This window comes from Streptopelia decaocto, assembly GCF_964273445.1.
Source record: "Streptopelia decaocto genome assembly, chromosome: 3".
Classification (NCBI taxonomy): Eukaryota; Metazoa; Chordata; class Aves; order Columbiformes; family Columbidae; genus Streptopelia; species Streptopelia decaocto.
In genome coordinates, this window is record NC_138656.1 from 510,140 (window position 1) to 528,851 (window position 18,712).

At 53.7% G+C, this 18,712-nt stretch overlaps 1 protein-coding gene across 3 annotated transcripts in view; it reads left to right on the forward strand.

The window, feature by feature from the left end:
• KIZ (kizuna centrosomal protein) overlaps window positions 1–18,712 on the forward strand; it is a 119,578-nt gene that overhangs the window by 108 nt on the left and 100,758 nt on the right. The window lies entirely within an intron of this gene.

Here is an 18,712-nt window from a genome sequence, read left to right on the forward strand (position 1 = left end):
GCGCTGGGCCGAGGGTCCCGCTCGGTGCCAGGGCAGCGTGCGCTGAGGCGCGGGAGCCGGGGGATACCGGCGCCGTGGTGGTGACGGGCGCGCGGTTGGGAATCGGCACCCAGCTGCGCTCGGTTTCCTCTGTGGGAAAAACCTTCATGTTTTGAATAACTGCTTGCACTGTAAATATGTAAATAATAAGTGCTGTCTTTACTCCCGTGACACCCAGGGGAGGTAAAACGCTGAACAGATTTTTAGTTACACAGGAAAAACAGGATTTGCCCAAGAATAAGAAGCCCGTAGGGTGTCAGTTAAAGGCCCTCAGCTCCTCAGTAAAAATTCTGGGTAGAAAAGTAAACTTTAAGAAGTGCCAAGGCAGAATGAGGTCCTAAAAGAGAAAACAATGTGTTTCGGCAAAGTAAATTGCATGTATACTTCTTCGTTTAAAAAAAAAAAATATTAATTTACATGTGATATATTTATAGAAATTATTTTTCAGCCATGAATCATTGTAGGAAAATAAAATGTCACACAAATTACTATTGTTTGGACCGGAAAATAGATCACTGCCACTACTCGCTTCCTCTGAGCCCTCCCCGGGATCGTTTCTTACGCCAAAGCCCGGAGGCACCAAGGCCACATGTCAACAGCCCTAAACACGTCCTGCTAGAAGGGACGGTCCCAGCGCCTGTGCTGCGGGGCCACCACCCCAGGCTGGCCTTGCGGCAAGTGGGAACACTGCGGGAGGACTGACCTGGCGAGATAAACAAATACATCAGCGGGCAGCGGGAGCTGGTGCAGGGGCTGCGGTGGGTGCTGCTGGGCGCTGCTGCTCGCAGGACATGCTGACCGTGGCACAGGGTCCCTTTGGAGCACGGCTGGGGCCGGGAAGGTGAGGGGCAGGGGCGGCTGTGCCTCCTGGTGCTGCCCTGCAGTCACGGAGCTGGTGGTATTCCTGCTGTGCCTTGAGAATTCGCTTCCTGGAGTCATGGGAAGATGAAGAGTGCTGACATGCAGCATTAAATAAAGAAAAAATAGACCTTTTTCTTATACAACACAATTTGAACGCATGACCTTGGAATCGGACACAGGGAATTTATTGTCCCCTAATAGTCTATTGTTGTGGAGCCCGTTTGAGGCTGACAGTAATTCATATTGCATATTCTTCCCATAACACTGTTACACAATGTCTCATTCTAGAAAAGTTATAAATCTTCAGCAATTGTCTAAAATTTTTGGTCACATGTTGCTAATTGAGTATCTGCAGCTTCCTGAGAAGAGCAAATTGGGTCGTTCCAGCTTTTCCCTTTCATTGCCACAAATCAATATATGCAGTTGGCTGAGGAAGCACATGGCTAAAATCTTGGCTCGCTCTTTTTCCTTTTTTTCCCCTTCCCTTTTATTTTAATTGACTTAGAGAAACAATAGCTTCCAGTTTGTCTGTTCTGGCAATTTCTGCTCATTCCATGGCTTTGTCTTTTTCTGCTTTGTTAAAAAAATAAATCATTGCAGATAAAGCAATTTTGATTGCATAGCTGCTCTACTGTCTAATAAGTTTTGTGACAACTAGGAAAGCGTTTTGGTGCTTAGCACCTGACTGCATAGCTTTAGGCAGTCAGAGTTTTGATGTTTGCCAGAAATTGTTGTGCCGGGCTCCTCGGAATACGGCTGTGGTGACCGGCCCCGCAGGGCTCTAGCAGGGCAGGCCTTTCTCTCCCGGCTGGCTCCTGGAAAATGCGGTCACGTGGAGAGCTCAGTGAGTCAGCATCGTTTAACGTTGGCATCATCAGAGTGGTTTGGCTTTGGGGTTTATTAAGAGCAAGCATTATAGCAGCAAGGTGAAAACCCATTTAACAGTTTCTTCTCTGAGCTTTAGGTCAGCAAATACCCCTGAATGAATATATACCTTTAGGAATTCAGAATTATATGCAACTGACCTTTAAGCTATTAGTTAAAATTTCATAAAGTGTCACTTTTCAGATGATTCATTTATGAGTTGATGTAGCATATAATGCAAACCAGAGATCCAAGTAAACTTGCAGCAATTATTTCAGCCTGTGTGAGGAAACCGCTTGTAAAATCCTATGACTTGTGTTTTCTAACAATACAACAGTTGCAATTTCCCAGAAAGTCAGATGATGTGTTTCCGAAAGTTGATGCTTAAGATAGAGTCATTTCCTGAAAGAGATTTGGTCATTCAGCTTTCAGGATCTGAGGTAAAATCTATACAAAGCAATCATTTGAGGGGACCAAGCAGTAAGCACTTAGCACAGAACTGAATTTGTAAAGGTCACAGCACAAGTGATGTCCGAAGCGAGCTGAATGTACAAACATCAGCACGGCAGCGGCGCAAATGGATTGGGTGTTAATGTGGACAGATCGCTCCCTCGTGCAGATACAAAATGCATCGAACAGAATCATAACCGAAGTGGTAGAACACTACTAGGACGTGCCGTATTTGCTTTGACGTTTTGCCTGTGGTGGGCCAGGAGCAGCCAGAGCTGGCCTGGGTTTCCGTGCTCCCGGTGCATTAAGCTCCGCAGCCCCAGCGGGTGGGAGCCCCAGCGGGTGGGAGCCCCAGCGGGTGGGAGCCCCGCGCTGTTCTCTCAGGGCCGTGGGCAGGGACGGGCGGTGGTGACAAACTGGGAAGGTGAAACCCGCTGCTGCAGCTGTAAATGCGACCGTCTGAATTGCGCTGGGCTCGATGAACAGGCACGGCTACTTTTCCTATTGAATCTGAAATTTTAATGACAGAGATTAAGTTACGGAACTTCTCTGCTTACTTATGTCAATATAACACTTTATAATGAGCCTGGAAAAAAGGGTAGGGGAAAAGTAAATAAAAGAGACTTGCCTCCTAAATAACGTACAGGTGAGATAATAATCTGCTTAGCATAGGATGCCAGTACCGATTTTTTGTCCTCCAAACCAGATGCTTCCAGTGGCATTTAGAAAATGGTTTCTTTGTGTCCTGCTGCCTGTGCTTGGTCTGACACATCCATTAAAACACATTAAGTTCTTATCCCTGCATTTGAATCAACTCACTTAGTGCTTCCCGACTTCGGTGCGGGGTGCGGCAGCTTGGCGGCGTTTGGTGGAAATGGGGCTCCGCTCTCTCCATCTTGAGAGGACAAAGCTTGTGCGAAAGATTTTTCCAGCTGGCTCTGAGTGTGGTGGGTTTGTTTTCCTGAAAATATTTCCTCCCAGAAAGTAGTTAATTATTTAGCATGAGTTATTTATTTAATACTTCGCAGGAGTTGAGTATTGGCTTTAGGAAAAGCAAACAGGACTCTTTGGTACCCAGACGTGCTTCCTCTTCGGAGGGATTTACTTCTGGCCCCATTTTGAGCACAACCTCCAGAAGGCTGCAGGATGGCAAACAGGGGCAATAGTGCTGAACTAAACCCTGCTGAACTAAACCACACTGAATTAAACTGTGCTGAACTAAACCGTGCCGACTAAACTGTGCTGAACTAACCACGGGTACAGCTGGGAGCAGGGGGGTCCCTAAGCAGAGCAGCACTTGGGAACTGGGTTTCAGAAGTTCCTAACCCTGGAAATCTGGCAGGAAAAGTGAACGGGGCTTCTGGGTGCTGGGCTGTTTAGGAAAAATCTGATGGGAAGTTTCTAACCATTGCAGCATCTGAGGCATTAAAATGTCATATGCTAAAAACAAGGGACAGGAAAAAAGCGCTGGCAAAAAAAGACATCAGGTTTCCTTCTGCCACAATTTCAAACTGTGTATAGAGGGAAAGAGAATAATTTATGGATGGAAAAAAAATCCAAAATAGAAGGAGCATGGATTGCATGTCCCTTGATGCCTTCCAAAAGGAAATGTCACGGAGAATGAGGAAATTTCATGGAGTAAAAATATCTGCCCCTAAGGAGAGATACAGCTACCCTTGCGAAAGGCTGAGCCGCGTGCAGGGGTTTACGGCGGGTTGTGACACCCGTAACCGGCTGGCCTGGCCAGGACGTGTCCCTCTGGAGCTGTGACAGCCCGGCCTGAGCCCGGGCTGGGGAAGCAGGGGCGCTTTGGGCTGGGGAAGCAGGGGTGCATTGGGCCGGGGAAGCAGGGGTGCATTGGGCTGGGGAAGCAGGGGTGCATTGGGCTGGGGAAGCAGGGGTGCTTTGGGCTGGGGAAGCAGGGGTGCATTGGGCTGGGGAAGCAGGGGTGCATTGGGCTGGGGAAGCAGGGGTGCATTGGACCGGGGAAGCAGGGGCGCTTTGGGCTGGGGAAGCAGGGGTGCATTGGGCTGGGGAAGCAGGGGTGCTTTGGGCTGGGGAAGCAGGGGTGCATTGGGCTGGGGAAGCAGGGGTGCTTTGGGCTGGGGAAGCAGGGGTGCATTGGGCCGGGGAAGCAGGGGTGCATTGGGCCGGGGAAGCAGGGGCGCTTTGGGCTGGGGAAGCAGGGGTGCATTGGACTGGGGAAGCAGGGGTGCTTTGGGCTGGGGAAGCAGGGGTGCATTGGGTCGGGGAAGCAGGGGTGCATTGGGCTGGGGAAGCAGGGGTGCATTGGACTGGGGAAGCAGGGGTGCATTGGGCCGGGGAAGAAGGGGTGCATTGCACTGGGGAAGCAGGGGTGCTTTGGGCTGGGGAAGCAGGGGTGCATTGGACTGGGGAAGCAGGGGTGCTTTGGGCTGGGGAAGCAGGGGTGCATTGGGCCGGGGAAGCAGGGGTGCTTTGGGCTGGGGAAGCAGGGGTGCTTTGGGCTGGGGAAGCAGGGGTGCATTGGGCCGGGGAAGCAGGGGTGCTTTGGGCTGGGGAAGCAGGGGTGCTTTGGGCCGGGGAAGCAGGGGTGCACTGGGCCGGGGAAGCAGGGGTGCACTGGGCTGGGGAAGCAGGGGTGCTTTGGGCTGGGGAAGCAGGGGTGCATTGGACTGGGGAAGCAGGGGTGCTTTGGGCTGGGGAAGCAGGGGTGCATTGGGCCGGGGAAGCAGGGGTGCTTTGGGCTGGGGAAGCAGGGGTGCTTTGGGCTGGGGAAGCAGGGGTGCATTGGGCCGGGGAAGCAGGGGTGCTTTGGGCTGGGGAAGCAGGGGTGCTTTGGGCCGGGGAAGCAGGGGTGCTTTACACGGCGAAAGCAGGAAAATCCCTGCCCTGTTTCCCCGCTCCATGTGCCGCGGTACAGAGATAAAGTGCTGCTTGTCTCGACGGCACTAAATCCCAGATAAGTGCTGTTTACTTCAGCCCTCTCCGAGAGGAAAGGTCGCTCGTGGCCTCGTAGAGCTCCAGCAATTTCCTCCTGGCGGCGGTGACCTCTGCCCGCCGGCATGGCGGCGGTGCCAGGCCCTGCTCCCCTCCTTGGGCTGCCGAGCGTGTCCCGGCTGTTGGGGACACACCTTAACCCCCTCCCCGCCGGCCTCTGCCCCTCTGCCTGCCCCGGAGCTCCGAACAGGCAGGCAGGACGGGGCAGGGCTTTGGCTTTGAGCGGCTGGGGGACGCTGACAGCCAGACTCGCAGGAATACTCCTGGTCCTAAGGAATAACGCACACAGGGTGAGAAGTAAAGGCCATTTTTTAGTACAAATTACTGCTGAGGGCTTCTCCTACAAGAGCCTTCTTTTTTCTCATCCTCTGCTCAGCTTGCTTCGTTTCGTTTTTATATTGCCATATATTTAACCTAAGCTCTTTTTTTGACTCAACAGTATTTTCATACTCTCATTTTTCTCTCAGCTTTTGTTTGCTCTTTATCACTGGAAGGAACAATAAATGAGGAAGGAAACAGATGACTGGGATCACCCTTAAGCTGAGCTTTGTTAACATCAAGAGTGACCACACAGATTGTCTTAATGCTGAGTGCAATTTACACCAACAAACCAGAGTTTCTGTAAAGGCTATGCGATATGTTACGTTCTCCTCTGCAAGTAAGATCTCAAGTTCTCTTGTACATAAGGAAGAGAACAAAAATCCCTTCAATATAAACCAGAAACACACAGAGCAACTGCTGGCCACTGATGTTACACAGATTCTTCCCTCTTTTCTTCTTTTGCAAATAAATGGCTGCAGAAGGCAGTGCAGTAATTACAGCCTTCAGAAACGGCTCAGCTTTTCTTCCATGGACAAGGATGGCAAAAAATAATAAAAATAATCTTTTCCAACACAGCTGGTGTTCAGATGAAATTATGTGGTTAGCTTTGAAACGATATTAAAAGAGAAATTTTAATTAACCTGTACCACTGAGTCAGAAGATAATATCTGATGCATACAACAGTCATACAGACAAAATATGATAAAATAATTATTTGCAATTAGATATATGCATTACAGACAATGTTGTAATTAGAATGTACTTAATGTCACAGGAGGTCCTTTATTATCAAAATAATTTGTAGAAGGACTGTGGGAGCAATGTGATGATTATCCGTCCCTCTGCAAATGTACCAAGCCCTAAGCGTTCCTGGTTTGGGAGCAGCTGCCGATGCGGCCGGACAGCCGGGCTCTTCCCAGCGCCCAGTCCATCTGGGCTGATCCTTGTCTCTGCTGTGGCCCTTCCAAGGCACTCAGGCCATGAGAAGGGGCCAAAACCAAGGAGTAATTACATTTGTACTTGCTTTAGGGCTCCCTTTCACTTCTAGATCTCTCGAAGAATTAGCAGAGTGCGGCTCTGGTAAGCAGAGTCTAGCAAATCTGGGGGCATTACTCAGGAGCCAGGCCCAGCTCAGCCTCCAGAGCTGACACGGCCAGTACGGCCGTAGGAACAGAAATGTAGTCGTTTGCAACCTCTGGCTGGGAAGGATGGAGAGTAGCAATCAAGTGTGATGAAGTTAGTGTTTCTTTATGGAAATACTTATTTCCTCATATCATAAATAATAAGTAAAATTGCTGCAAAATGTGTTAAACTGAAGGAATGGCTCGAGGGGAAAACAGCCCCCCTGTATATCATCCGCTGCTTCTTTATCTCCCCTCGGCTCCTCCACTTCCCCGTTTGCAAAAGAACAAAGAGGATGTGCCAAAGCCGCTTCGGGATTTCAATGAAAAATAATGAGAATTCATTGCTAATTAGGGCTCCAATTAAAAAAAAATGATCTTTGCAGGGACACTGTTAATGAACTTGCAAATTGCAGCTGCAGCCTTGCATCCCTGGGAACATCCCCTGTGTTTGGATCCGCCGGTGTGCACGGACACAGGGAGCAAGGGCTGCCGAGGAGTGTGCGGGGACGGCGGGCCCTGCGCCGGCTGCCTTGCGGTGCCTTTGGGGACACGAGCGGGGACGCTGGAGCAGCGAGGGGACGGCAGGCCCTGCGCCGGCCGCCTTGCGGTGCCTTTGGGGACATGAGCGGGGACGCTGGAGCAGCGAGGGGACGGCGGGCCCTGCGCCGGCCGCTTTGCGGTGCCTTTGGGGACACGAGCGGGGACGCTGGAGCAGTGAGGGGACGGCAGGCCCTGCGCCGGCCGCCTTGCGGTGCCTTTGGGGACACGAGCGGGGACGCTGGAGCAGCGAGGGGACGGCGGGCCCTGCGCCGGCCGCCTTGCGGTGCCTTTGGGGACACGAGCGGGGACGCTGGAGCAGCGAGGGGACGGCGGGCCCTGCGCCGGCCGCCTTGCGGTGCCTTTGGGGACACAAGCGGGGACGCTGGAGCAGCGAGGGGATGGCAGGCCCTGCGCCGGCCGCCTTGCGGTGCCTTTGGGGACACGAGCGGGGACGCTGGAGCAGCGAGGGGACGGCAGGCCCTGCGCTGGCCGCCTTGCCGTGCCTTTGGGGACACGAGCGGGGACGCTGGAGCAGCGAGGGCAGCTGGCCCGGCCGTGTCTGCCTGGCCAGCGATGGCCCCGCTGTGCCCAGAGCTGCCGCCGGTGCTTCAGACGTGGGTATGGCAATGGTTAACGTGGGGAGCTGCTGAACGCTGAGCTGGTCGTTTGGATTTGGATATCCAAAACATGGATTGTGAATTGTACACAGTTTCCAATGAACTAACAATGAAAGAGAGACCCAGCGCTGGATGTTGGCAGCTCTGGAGGGATCCCCAGCAGGGTCACCCCGAGCAGGTTGCCCAGGACCGTGCCTGGGGGCGGTTTGAGCATCTCCACGGCTGCAGTCTGGACACCCCGGGCCAGCGTTTGAGCACAAAAACCAGGGGGCTTGTATGCTAAACTGGAATTTCCTGTATTTCAGGTTGCATATTTTCTTGTTTCCCAGGGTTTGAAGAAAAAGCCGTGGCGATGGAAAGAGGGGTAACGAGGATATCCCAGGCTCTTGAGTGAGTGGGAGCTTCTCCCCAGTCAGATGCGGCTCAGGGAGCAAATAGCGCCCGAGATGCGGCAGGTGGTTCTTGTGCTCCCTTTGCCAGCAGCGAGGCCCTTGTGCTCCGGAGAGCTGGCTCTGCCCTGGGCGCTGTGCTTGCTCCGTATTAGTTTTTTATATTTCATTCAGATGCATAGATTTTATTTCTGGTAGTGTATCACAGCTGATAACATACATAATGGAGCCAGCCAGGAGCATCTCTGAGCAGACACTTTTCCCACATATAAAAGTGTACCTGAAATTTTGAAAGATTGAATACTCATTTGCCAATTTAAAAAGAAAATGGAGAGAACAAGAGAAAGAGGCTTGTAGAGTTGTAAGTCTTCATAGAAAACTGATGGAAAAGTACATGTACTTTTAGAATGATATTGACATTTCTAAAACAGGAGATACAGTGTTTTATCTAAATTATACCAAAGCCCTTCAAGATAATGTGCTGTGTAATAGCTACAGTTTTAGACACTATTTCATTTTCAATTTTCTAGACAAAAAGCATGATTCTTATCCACGATTTCACTTCAGTGTTTGTCAAATTATCAACATATACTTCCCAGCTCCACCTAATATAGGGAAAGCTGTATTTTAGGGGAAAAGGCTCCTTTTCCACCCTTGCCAGCATTTTGTGTTGTGGGGAGAGGAGGCGGAGGTTTGTAAAGCCCTGGGTGAAGGAGAAGGGAGCACTGCAGGTGCTAACGAGCTGCCCTAACAAACATGGGCTAGGTCCCCCCACACAGCCCCTGCCCATTGGCCTGGGGGCTGCATTTCAGCCCAGGCCCAGCCCCCTGCCCCTTGTTTGAGCAGGGCTGGGGGCTTTGTGCCCTGTCTGCTCCTGGCCCCCTCTCTCCTTCTCCTGGTTGCCTCCCTCCTCGTGGCCGCTGGCCTGCGGTGCTGGATGTGGCTCTGCTTTGGGGGTGGGTGCCCCTGCTCCCCTCCGTGTGCATTTGCTGTGTGTCTGTGCCTTGCTCAGTGGCCGCGCTGGCCTCGGTGGGCTGGGGGTCCCGTGGATGTGTGCTGTGTGTCCTCCTGGGCTGTACTGGCTGGGACAGGGAGTGACCCTCAGAGCTGCCACATGCTGGTGTGACCCCTGGAACTCACAGAGCATGCAGCAGCAGGTTTGGGTGCTTTGGGCACTACAGAGCTGCAGAGAAGCTTGGGCTGGTGGGAGAAGGCTCCTCAGGAGATGTTTTGGTGTTTAAAAGTTGGTCCTGGACACGTGTGTTTGTAGCCCCGTGCAAGTTGTTCCCACCTGCAAGACTGGCTGTGAACGCTGGCTTGGGACTTGTGCCGGCAGCTCTGGGCTCACGTTACAGAGGTGTTTTCCTTCTCTTCTGGCAGCTGAGAAGAAATAAATCCTTTTGACACCCACTTGGCATCAGTGCTGGTGCCCCTGGTATGGCCTTGGCTTTATCTGGAAGTGAAGCGCCCTGAGCGCTGGAGCCCACATGCGGGTGACCCCCCCGTCCCTGCAGCGTGCCGAGCCGTGCCCAGAGCTCTGCAGCGCTGCGCTGGCTTGGCTGAGGCGGAGAATGATCCCCTCACCGAGGGGAGCTTGCTCCTTTTTGTGGGTACCCAAGTGACTGAGGATGCCCTTGGCTGGGCCTGTCCCTCCCAGAATCCCTTGGCTTGATGCTCTTGTTTCCAGCACTGTTCGACCAACATTCCAGAAGAGTTTAACAGCGTGGGAAAGTCGTGTCCTAATTGTGTGCTGGGGATCTGCAGGTGTGCTTGCTGTTAGTGATGCTACATAGGGAACCTGGAGTCCTGAGTCAGAAACTCTGTTTAATTCTCATTTAAAGAGCAATAAAGCTTGACAGAGCTGGCAAGGCTCAGTGAACAGGTTAGATGGCAGATGCCACCACATTCTTACCCGTTCCCAGCTGGTGAGGTGCCTGAAGGGTCCTGGCTGTGGGGTGCTGAGCCTGCTGCCCCTGCAGGGACCTTCCACTGCAGCCCTACCGTTTATCCTCAGTGCAGGGCTAGGAAGGTTCTGTTCTCCTCAGGAGTCTCTTGCAAGCTGCCAATGAACAAGATGTGCCAAGATGTTGGTTTCTGCACATATACGTGGAGGTGAGGAGCCCTCGGGAGGAGGTGAGTGTGGGCAGAGGGGCGGCGGGAGGGGGGCTCCGCGTGCCTTGTAATTAGCAGGGAAAGGAAGGTTTTCATGACAACCAGAAAGCAACAAGCTATAAATGAAACTCTGCTAGGAGATTAAATTCAAGGAACAGAAATAGTTTCCTTGGCAAGCCAAGAATAATGCTGGCAATGCTCAAACTGCCTGCAGAGTGAGGAGGCAGAGCATGAAAAGGATAACAGTAGCCCTGATTATTATTGCTGCCTTAACAAGAATATGCATTCAAGATAATAAAATTATGCTTTTAAAACTGTGCAGCGTCCCAATGTCACAAGGATTTCCTTGTTTATAAACAGAGCAAGGGAACCAAGGATCAGTAGAGCCCTGGTATGCATCTTGGAGGTAATCTGGCCATGGTCAAAAGAAATCTGTTTATTCCTGCTGGTCTCTAGGAAGGTTATTCCCCCTCTATAAATACGCAGGGGGACTTTTCTTTGAAGGGATTAAATGTGCGTGTGCTTTGGTAATAGCAGCGTGTGATCAGAAGGGGGAACTGTTGCAAGGAACAGCTGGGCTGCTGGCAGTGCCAGTCCAGTTGTTCTCGTTAACCTGTGCCGGGGCATTGGGCGCCTGGGCCCCTCGGGTGTCCCTGCCGTGCAGGCGGAGCTGCCCGGGGACACTGGGACACACCTGCGCCAAGTGCCGCTGGGGGGGGCGGAGAGAATGGAAACTGCTGCCTCTTGGTCCCTTAAAGGGTTTACGGTATGAGCTTTGGCTTCGTGATGGTTGTCTGTCTTCGTCAGCTGTGAAGATCCGGGGCTGGAGAAGTGCTGGGTGAATGTTAAATACTTCTGGAAAATGCTTTTGCTACAAATGATGCAAACTTGACCCTGATTTTTGTGTGTGCGTGAATCTTCTTGGACGAGTGTAGAAGTCACGTCACTGCGAGAAACCAGGGCATAGCAGAAATGCTTCTGCAGTTCAGGCTGCTGCCTGGATTAGGCGGGCTGCTATTTTGGGGCAGATGTTCCTGCCAGCAGGCGTGATGGGGCTGCCCTGCAGCTGGATGGTGTGCTGTTGCCATCCTTACTAAGGGACACAAAGGTGCAGGGCTCCTGAGCCAGGCTGGCTCCCTGGCCTGCGTGTAAACCTGGAGTAAAGCCATCGCTTGCTTGCTTGTAGAAGCTTAAAAAACCCCACAGTGTTGAGTTTGGTCAGGTGCTTCAGCATGAGCTTAAATGTTGTTTTTAATAGCGCGACTTCGACATGTGACAAAGTACTTTGTGTTTGGGGTTCACTGAGGACTGCTAACTAACAGTTGGATGTATGTTAATATTTAGGTTTGTCTCTTAAAGAAACCCCATTGGGTGAAGCCAGCCTGCTGTGCTTGTGCAGCATCACCAGGCACGTGTTGCTGAAGGGGTAGGATGTGGTTTTAACTTCTGTGTGCAGAGCGAAAATGCCAAAACAAGCATTCTGCTTAGTTCCAGCGTTAGAGGGAGTGTGGGAGTTCTGCTGGGTTTGAGCGGGAGCTCGGTGGAGTAAAACACGGCCATGGCACAGATGGGATGGCACCTGGCCCAGGCAGGCGGAGCTGTGCGAGCCGGTGGCTGCAGCGCTGGGGACAGGGTCTGGTGTTGGGGTCTGGTGTTTGGGGATGGGGTCTGGCGTTGGGGGTTGGCGCTGGGGGACAGGGTCTTGGCATTGGGGTCTGGTGTTTGGGGATGGGGTCTGGCGTTGGGGGTTGGCGCTGGGGGACAGGGTCTTGGCATTGGGGTCTGGTGTTTGGGGACGGGGTCTGGCGTTGGGGGACAGGGTCTGGCATTGGGGTCTGGTGTTTGGGGACGGGGTCTGGCGCTAGGGGTTGGCGCTGGGGATTGGCACTGGGGGGACAGGGTCTGGTACTTGGGGCTGGGGTCTGGCACTGGAGATTGGCGCTGGGGACAGTGCCACAGCCAGGCTGCCGTGTCCCTGCCCGGGGTGGCGGCAGCAGCTCTGGGCTGGCTCTGTGCAGGGCCAAGGCAGCTGCTGTGGAAGGTCTTCTGGAGAACACTTCTGGAGTGCCTGTGCTCTTTTCAGTATAGATGATGTATTTGCTTCTGTCCATAGGAGAAGGAGAGGCACGACCGGATGGCAAAATGATTAACCCACTGAGAGAACTTGCAAAATTAGATCTGTCCTCGGTTGTTAGGCCAGACGCTTCTGCAGCTGGAAAAGCATCCAAAATCGTTTGTAGTGTAAAAGATGATAGATTCTTAACTACTTGTTTTAGCTGGTACCACTATAATTGGAATTACTATTTGGTTTTCCGTCCTGTGGTTGTTGGCAGCTCCCATACAAAATCCTTGTTTTAATGTTTATTTGAATGTTTAATTACTCTATAATAGCACAATAATTACCGTGTAGCTACAGAGGAATTACACAGTTGTCTGTACTCTGTAAACCAGTGTCAACCTCATCTGCAAACAAATAATTATGCAGCTAACATACCTGTTAAACAGTAATTAGCAGAGGAACAGGGGAAATGTAAAAAATGCAGTTGCTGCATTTAGAAGTAATCCTACATGCAAAATTCCTTTGACTGCTGTAACGTGAGATGATTGAACCGGTGCCCGGAGCAGCACCGCTATAGAGCGGCAGGCCCATGAAGCCGCCTCTGAGCGCTGTAGCCGTGGGGGGGGTCATTTCCTACCCGCTGTTGCTCTGGCTGAGGCTGCGATCAGGCAGATGAAGATATTTCCAAATAACTTCACGTGTGCCCTGGCTGCATCTGTGCATTTTGGAGCCTTTTGCGGAAGCGGGAGGAAAGCCACAAGGCGGCAATGTGCACAAGGAAATGGAAATCCTGCCGAGCCTGCCCCTCCACAGCGCTGCTCCGGAGCTCTCATTCAGCTGGATTGACACTTGTCCTGGTACAGGAGTTAGTACAGGATTTCAAGCACTTTTACCATTTGGGAAAGATTTTACAAGAGGAAGGACGTAAATCCAACAGGCAGCTGTGAGGGTGAGCGTCTCCACGTGCTACCTTGGTTCATGTTGGTGGGTATCCCCCCTGGCTTGGGGGCGTTTCCAGACCGAGCCCCTGGCAGAGGGGGACGTGTGTGTTGGGTGCTGCAGGACCTGCTGACACCCGTGTGCTTCAGCGAGAGCGCGCTGGTGGCCGGGACAAAGCGGGGGTACCCACTGGAAATCACCCTGTGCTCTGCGTTGTCCCCGGGGTGCAGGGAAGCAAACCCTGAACAGCGCGTTTGCCTAAAGTTTGCTTCCTATTGCACTGCTTCGAGGAAGGCAAAACTGGCGAAATTCAGGGTAATGCAACTCCAAAGCGGCATTGTGGGCTGTCCGGGCAGCGCGGGGCCGTGTGTGCCCGGCTGTGAGCACACCGCCTCTGTGCCAAGGGCACTGGAAACAGGCTGAGCTCAAGGGCAGAGAAAACCAAGATGAAAGGTCGGTGGTCACCTTCCTAATAGGCAGGAGCTGTCTCAGTGGTCACCTTCCTAATAGGCAGGAGATGTCTTTTTGTTTTGGAAACACTATCCACAAACCCACCGTTGTTAATTCTTGCAAAGCAGACCTGTGTCTTGCCCAGTCCCTTCCCCTGAGGGAAGGAGCATACTTTACTTGGTTCCCTGCTTCTTTTTTATGAAGTCGGCTCATTTATTTGCTCCTTGGAAAGCCTCTTTACAGCCGCTTGAGGAGCAGTGGCGTGTGGCTGTGGGACGGGAGGCTGCTCTGGTGCTGCGTGCTGTGCCAGGACAGCTCGTCTGCCATCCAGAACTGCAAATCCCTGCCCACTGGAGACATGAGCAACACTAAGAGTTTAGCTGGTACCCACATTCTCCGCGAAGCCCAACCTAAAGCACCGAGGCGTGTTGAGGGGTTGCGAGTGAAAGCAGTGCAAGCGGAATGTTAATCTTCTGGCAGAACCAATGCTGTGAATTATTGCACGTTGGCTTATCCGGGGGCTGGTTGTTCCCCGAACGCCTCCTGCCCCTCAGCCCGGAGGAGCTGCCGCTGCGGGGTGTGCGGCTGCGGACACGAGGTGGCACCGCGGCCGTGCGGCAGGAGGCAGCTCGCTCCCAGCCTTTCTGGGCGTGCTTCCAGGCAATGATATCTTTTCCCACCAGTTGTGAGGGACCTGAACTTTAGCTGGCACGAGAAGCTCAAAAAAAGCAACTGTTTAAAGAACAGAATCCCTTTTCTGTCTGGTGAGGTGCTTGGGGGAGAGCTGGTTTGCCGAGCGAGGCTCCCAGACAGCTGGTTGTGAGCAGAGCATGTGAGCGCGGAGCGGCCCCGGGCCTGGGGCTTCCCTGAACCGACATGGCGCTGGGGACCTGCAGCCGAAATCCCACCATCGCCAGGTCCAAACCGCTCTCACCAGGTCCCTGGCAGATGCGCACAAGCAGCTCTGGTGCTGGAGCCCTCAGCCCCTGCGGCGACCCCAGGGAGCATGCAGGGACCGGGGCAGCCTGGTGGCAGAATTGGGCCCCTGGCCCCGTCCCGCCGAGCCCAGGCTCGCCCCGCTCTCCCCTTGCCCCGGGGTTCTGGTCATGTCTGCCAAATGTCTGTGTTCTTGTGCCGTTTGAGCTTTTTTATGTGTAGTTGCAAAGCCTTGAAAATGCAAGGTGGTGTCCTCCAGAAAGCATGTAAGTGTTTTTCTGCGGAAAGAAGTCATCCCTTTAAATCTGGCTCTCTGGAGATAATGTGAGTAAGGAGCTCTGCTGTTCGCAGGCGGCTCCTGGCAGGGCAGCGGGAGGCGAAGGCGCACACTGCCCAACACAGCCCGAGCTTGAGCCACTTGATCGGAAACAATTGGGCTTTCTGTGGATTTGAAAGGGCTCAGTTCAGCACAGAAACAAACAGCGAAGATGATGTTCTCTGACATTCATCTGTGTCCTGCAGGAGAGGAAAGCAAGCTTCACCAGCCCAGATGATTTTCAAATGAATTGCAGGGCTGGGTGGGGAAGTCAGAGGCTCTTTTCTGAAGAATAGAGCCCTTAGTGTCTGCGCTGCAACACTATTCCCCTTCTGTCTGTCTTTAGCTCTTTGTTATGTCAACATCTGTAGCTGTGAGTAAATAGCAGAGGGGGAGAATGCATATTGTGGTGCTGCTGGAGCGGGCAGGCTGGGCCGGGCCAGGCGCCCGCCCGGACCCGCTGCCTCTGCCCGGCCCGGGGTCACTGCACGCACAGGCTCTCAGACCCTTGTTTCTGATGGGAGACGTTGCGGGGTGCTCCGCTGAGAGGGTCCTGTGCAGGACACAGCAGCCCTGGTGTCAGCCCTGGGGCTGTGCTGGTGCTGCGGCGAGACAGGATGCAATACTTGTCTAGTTAATCCATGAAACATTCATGTTTTCTCTTGCCAGCTCCCTCCAGGTATTTTTTCAGCTATGCTAATTCTTATGAATAAAATTTGTAAATATTTGTAATTGTCTAAATGCGCAGAAGTGCTAGGAGAAGTTGTTATATCAAGGACTTTAAAACCCTGCAGGCAGTGGCACCTCCTCACCCTCCTCTCAGGCAGTTCCAGGCAAAGCTGGTCTCAAGGCAAAGCAGCTCTGCTGTGTCTGCGCAGACCGGCGGCTGGCGCGGGGGGGGCGATGGCTGGGGCCATGGAGGGCGATGGCTGGGGCCATGGAGGGCGATGGCTGGGGCCATGGAGGGCGACGGCTGAGGCTATGGAGGGCGATGGCTGAGGCCATGGAGGGCCGGCTGCGGGCTGGGCTCTCTCTCTCGCAGCCCAGGGCCGGCTGCGGGCTGGGCTCTCTCTCTCGCAGCCCAGGGCCGGCTGCGGGCTGGGCTCTCTCTCGCAGCCCAGGGCCGGCTGCGGGCTGGGCTCTCTCGCAGCCCAGGGCCGGCTGCGGGCTGGGCTCTCTCTCTCGCAGCCCAGGGCCGGCTGCGGGCTGGGCTCTCTCTCTCGCAGCCCAGGGCCGGCTGCGGGCTGGGCTCTCTCTCTCGCAGCCCAGGGCCGGCTGCGGGCTGGGCTCCCTTGCAGACCCCGGAGATTGAGATCAAGGTGCTCACCGGCTCGGGCTCGCAGGGACCAGCCAAATGTCGGCACAGCGCCTCGTGAGCAGTTTGCTGTGCTCGGGGAGCTGCTGGATAGCACTGATGGCGGTCTGTGTGGCATTTCCCTGCCTGGGGAGCCAGCTAATGAGCAGGTGAATTTCTGTTTCACTGCAGCCTCAGAGCATGCCCTTTCCAGGGGAAAAGCAAGATCACAAATTCCTGCCAAGTAAATACTGTGGTGAACCTTGGAAGATGTGCTTCATCTCCCTTCTCCATTTGCCTGCTGTTGTATAGCTTTTAAATGGAACTGCCGTCTCCTCGGAGCTCTCGGTGGCAGCCCAGCCTCCCTGTGCAGGCTGCTTTTGCTGGGCCGTGCTGTGTTTGAGCTGCTCTGCTTTACAGCCGTGTTCCCACCAAAGGGGTCACCACACCGCCCATGCGAGTTCACCTGAAAATCGGCTTTGTTTGTGGGCAGCATCCCTGCAGCTGAGGATGGCAGGACAAGTGCACTGCAGAGCAGTCTCCAAAGCGTTGGTGAACTCCTTAGGCAAAGGGCAAGCAGGACCCCGGGAGCCACCTGGGCTCAGACAATAGTTCTGGTCTTGGAATTAAATCCAGTGTTGCTGGCACAAGCCGCAGGCTGGAGCTTGGGTGAGACACAGAGAAAATTTCTTAGGCCTGTGATCAAGAAGTGTCCTGCAGCTGCCTCTGAACAGAACCATCGTCTTAGTGGCTGGGGTCGGCGCTATTTCTGTGCGCTCTGTTCAGTTAGTTGTGTCATCATTCCTGCCTCCGAGGTTTCATTTGTTGGCTTCCCCAGCCAGCGCGGTGTGTTGGGCTCCCCTCGCGTTCCCTGCGGCACAGCCAGGCAGCGCCCGGCCCACAGCTGGCTGGTGCAGCGTTGGGAAGCGCTACCTGGAAGGCTCTGGCTCCATCGCTCCATTTGCAGCTTTCCTGGCTCTTGCACAAGGCTGGTGAGATGCAGGGCTGTGTAGGGAAGGTCTCTGGGGCAAACCGTGGCTGCAGGTCCCAAAGCACTAGCGAGTATGAGATTAGGAGCCAGCATCTTGTCAGCTTGCGGCTGGGAATTCCGACACCAGCATTGGTGCTTCCATGTGTATCGCTGTATAGGAAATAAGCTGAGGCGGGACCGCTGACCCAGCCTGGGCTGCAACACCAGACAGTTTCACTGTCACCGACCCTCTGTGACGCTTTTCTGGGCTCCGCTTCCAAAAGAGGCTGTGGGGGTGGTGCGGAGCCCTCCCTCAGCGCCTGTTCCATACTGGCGGTTAACTGGGGGGCTGTGCAGACGAGCACGTCTGTCCCGTGGCCCCGAAGAGCCGCCCGGCTCTGCCCGTGCAGCGCGTCCCCAGGGTCCGAGCGCCTGGCGCCTCGGGGCGCTCGCGGGCCCTGCCCAGGCTGCTGTAGCACTGCGGGAACGTGTGTTGGCCTTGAGGAGACGTGGCTGAGTAAATACGTGCGTGTTCTGCTATTTACACAACACTTCATTATTTTTGATAGCCAGTTAGCGTTTTCTCTGTTTTGACTTTTTCCTCTGATCTAATGCACGGTACAAAAGAGGGCAGATGTGGGATGGGCCTCCCTCGTTTAAGGGAGCCTCTACCTGTCTTTTTTGTTGTGCCACGTTCAGCGCTGCTGTTTGAAGGCCCGCTAGCCATTCTGTTGGCCGCAGCTGATGTTCTCCTCCTTTGGAGGCTTGACAGTAGATTTTGTTTCCATTGAGCATAAGGGGAAGACTTTTAAAAGCGCGGAGGACCGCGAGGAACCTAATTTCCCTGGGAGGTTGGGTGCCTAATTGCCCTTTGTGCCATTAGGAAAAAATCTCCCCATATGTGTTGTGTTTTGTTTGTGGGCTTTTCCCTCCCCGCATGGGCAAAAATCGATTGATCAATGTTTGTTAGAAAGTTATGAACAAACGCCTCTGGTCTCCTTGATGCATTGATGTCAGCCCCGTGTGTTCTCCTTGCTAACAAAATGAGTTGCAAAGTCAGCAGGAGGCTTGTGAGAACACAGAGCGTGGGCTGTGTTTGCATAGCACACAGCGCTGGCTGCTGCTTAAATAACAAATCAGCCTCTCCGCTCACACGGCTGCTGACGGGGGCGGACTCGCGTTTTGTTTAAGGAACTGTTGGTTGAATAAAAGGTCATTTACTGCCTTAGCGAGGGGAAAAACAACACTGTAATGCACAGTGCAGCCCTGCCAAGGAGGGGCTGGAGGAGCTGTAAATGGGACAGGTGGTGTGAGCACCCTCCTGGGTCAGGGACAGGTGGGCTGTGGGGGTGAGCACCTTCCGGCACCGTGGGACAGGTGGTGTGAGCACCTTCCGGCACCCAGCACCACGGGACAGGTGGTGTGAGCACCCTCCTGGGTCAGGGACAGGTG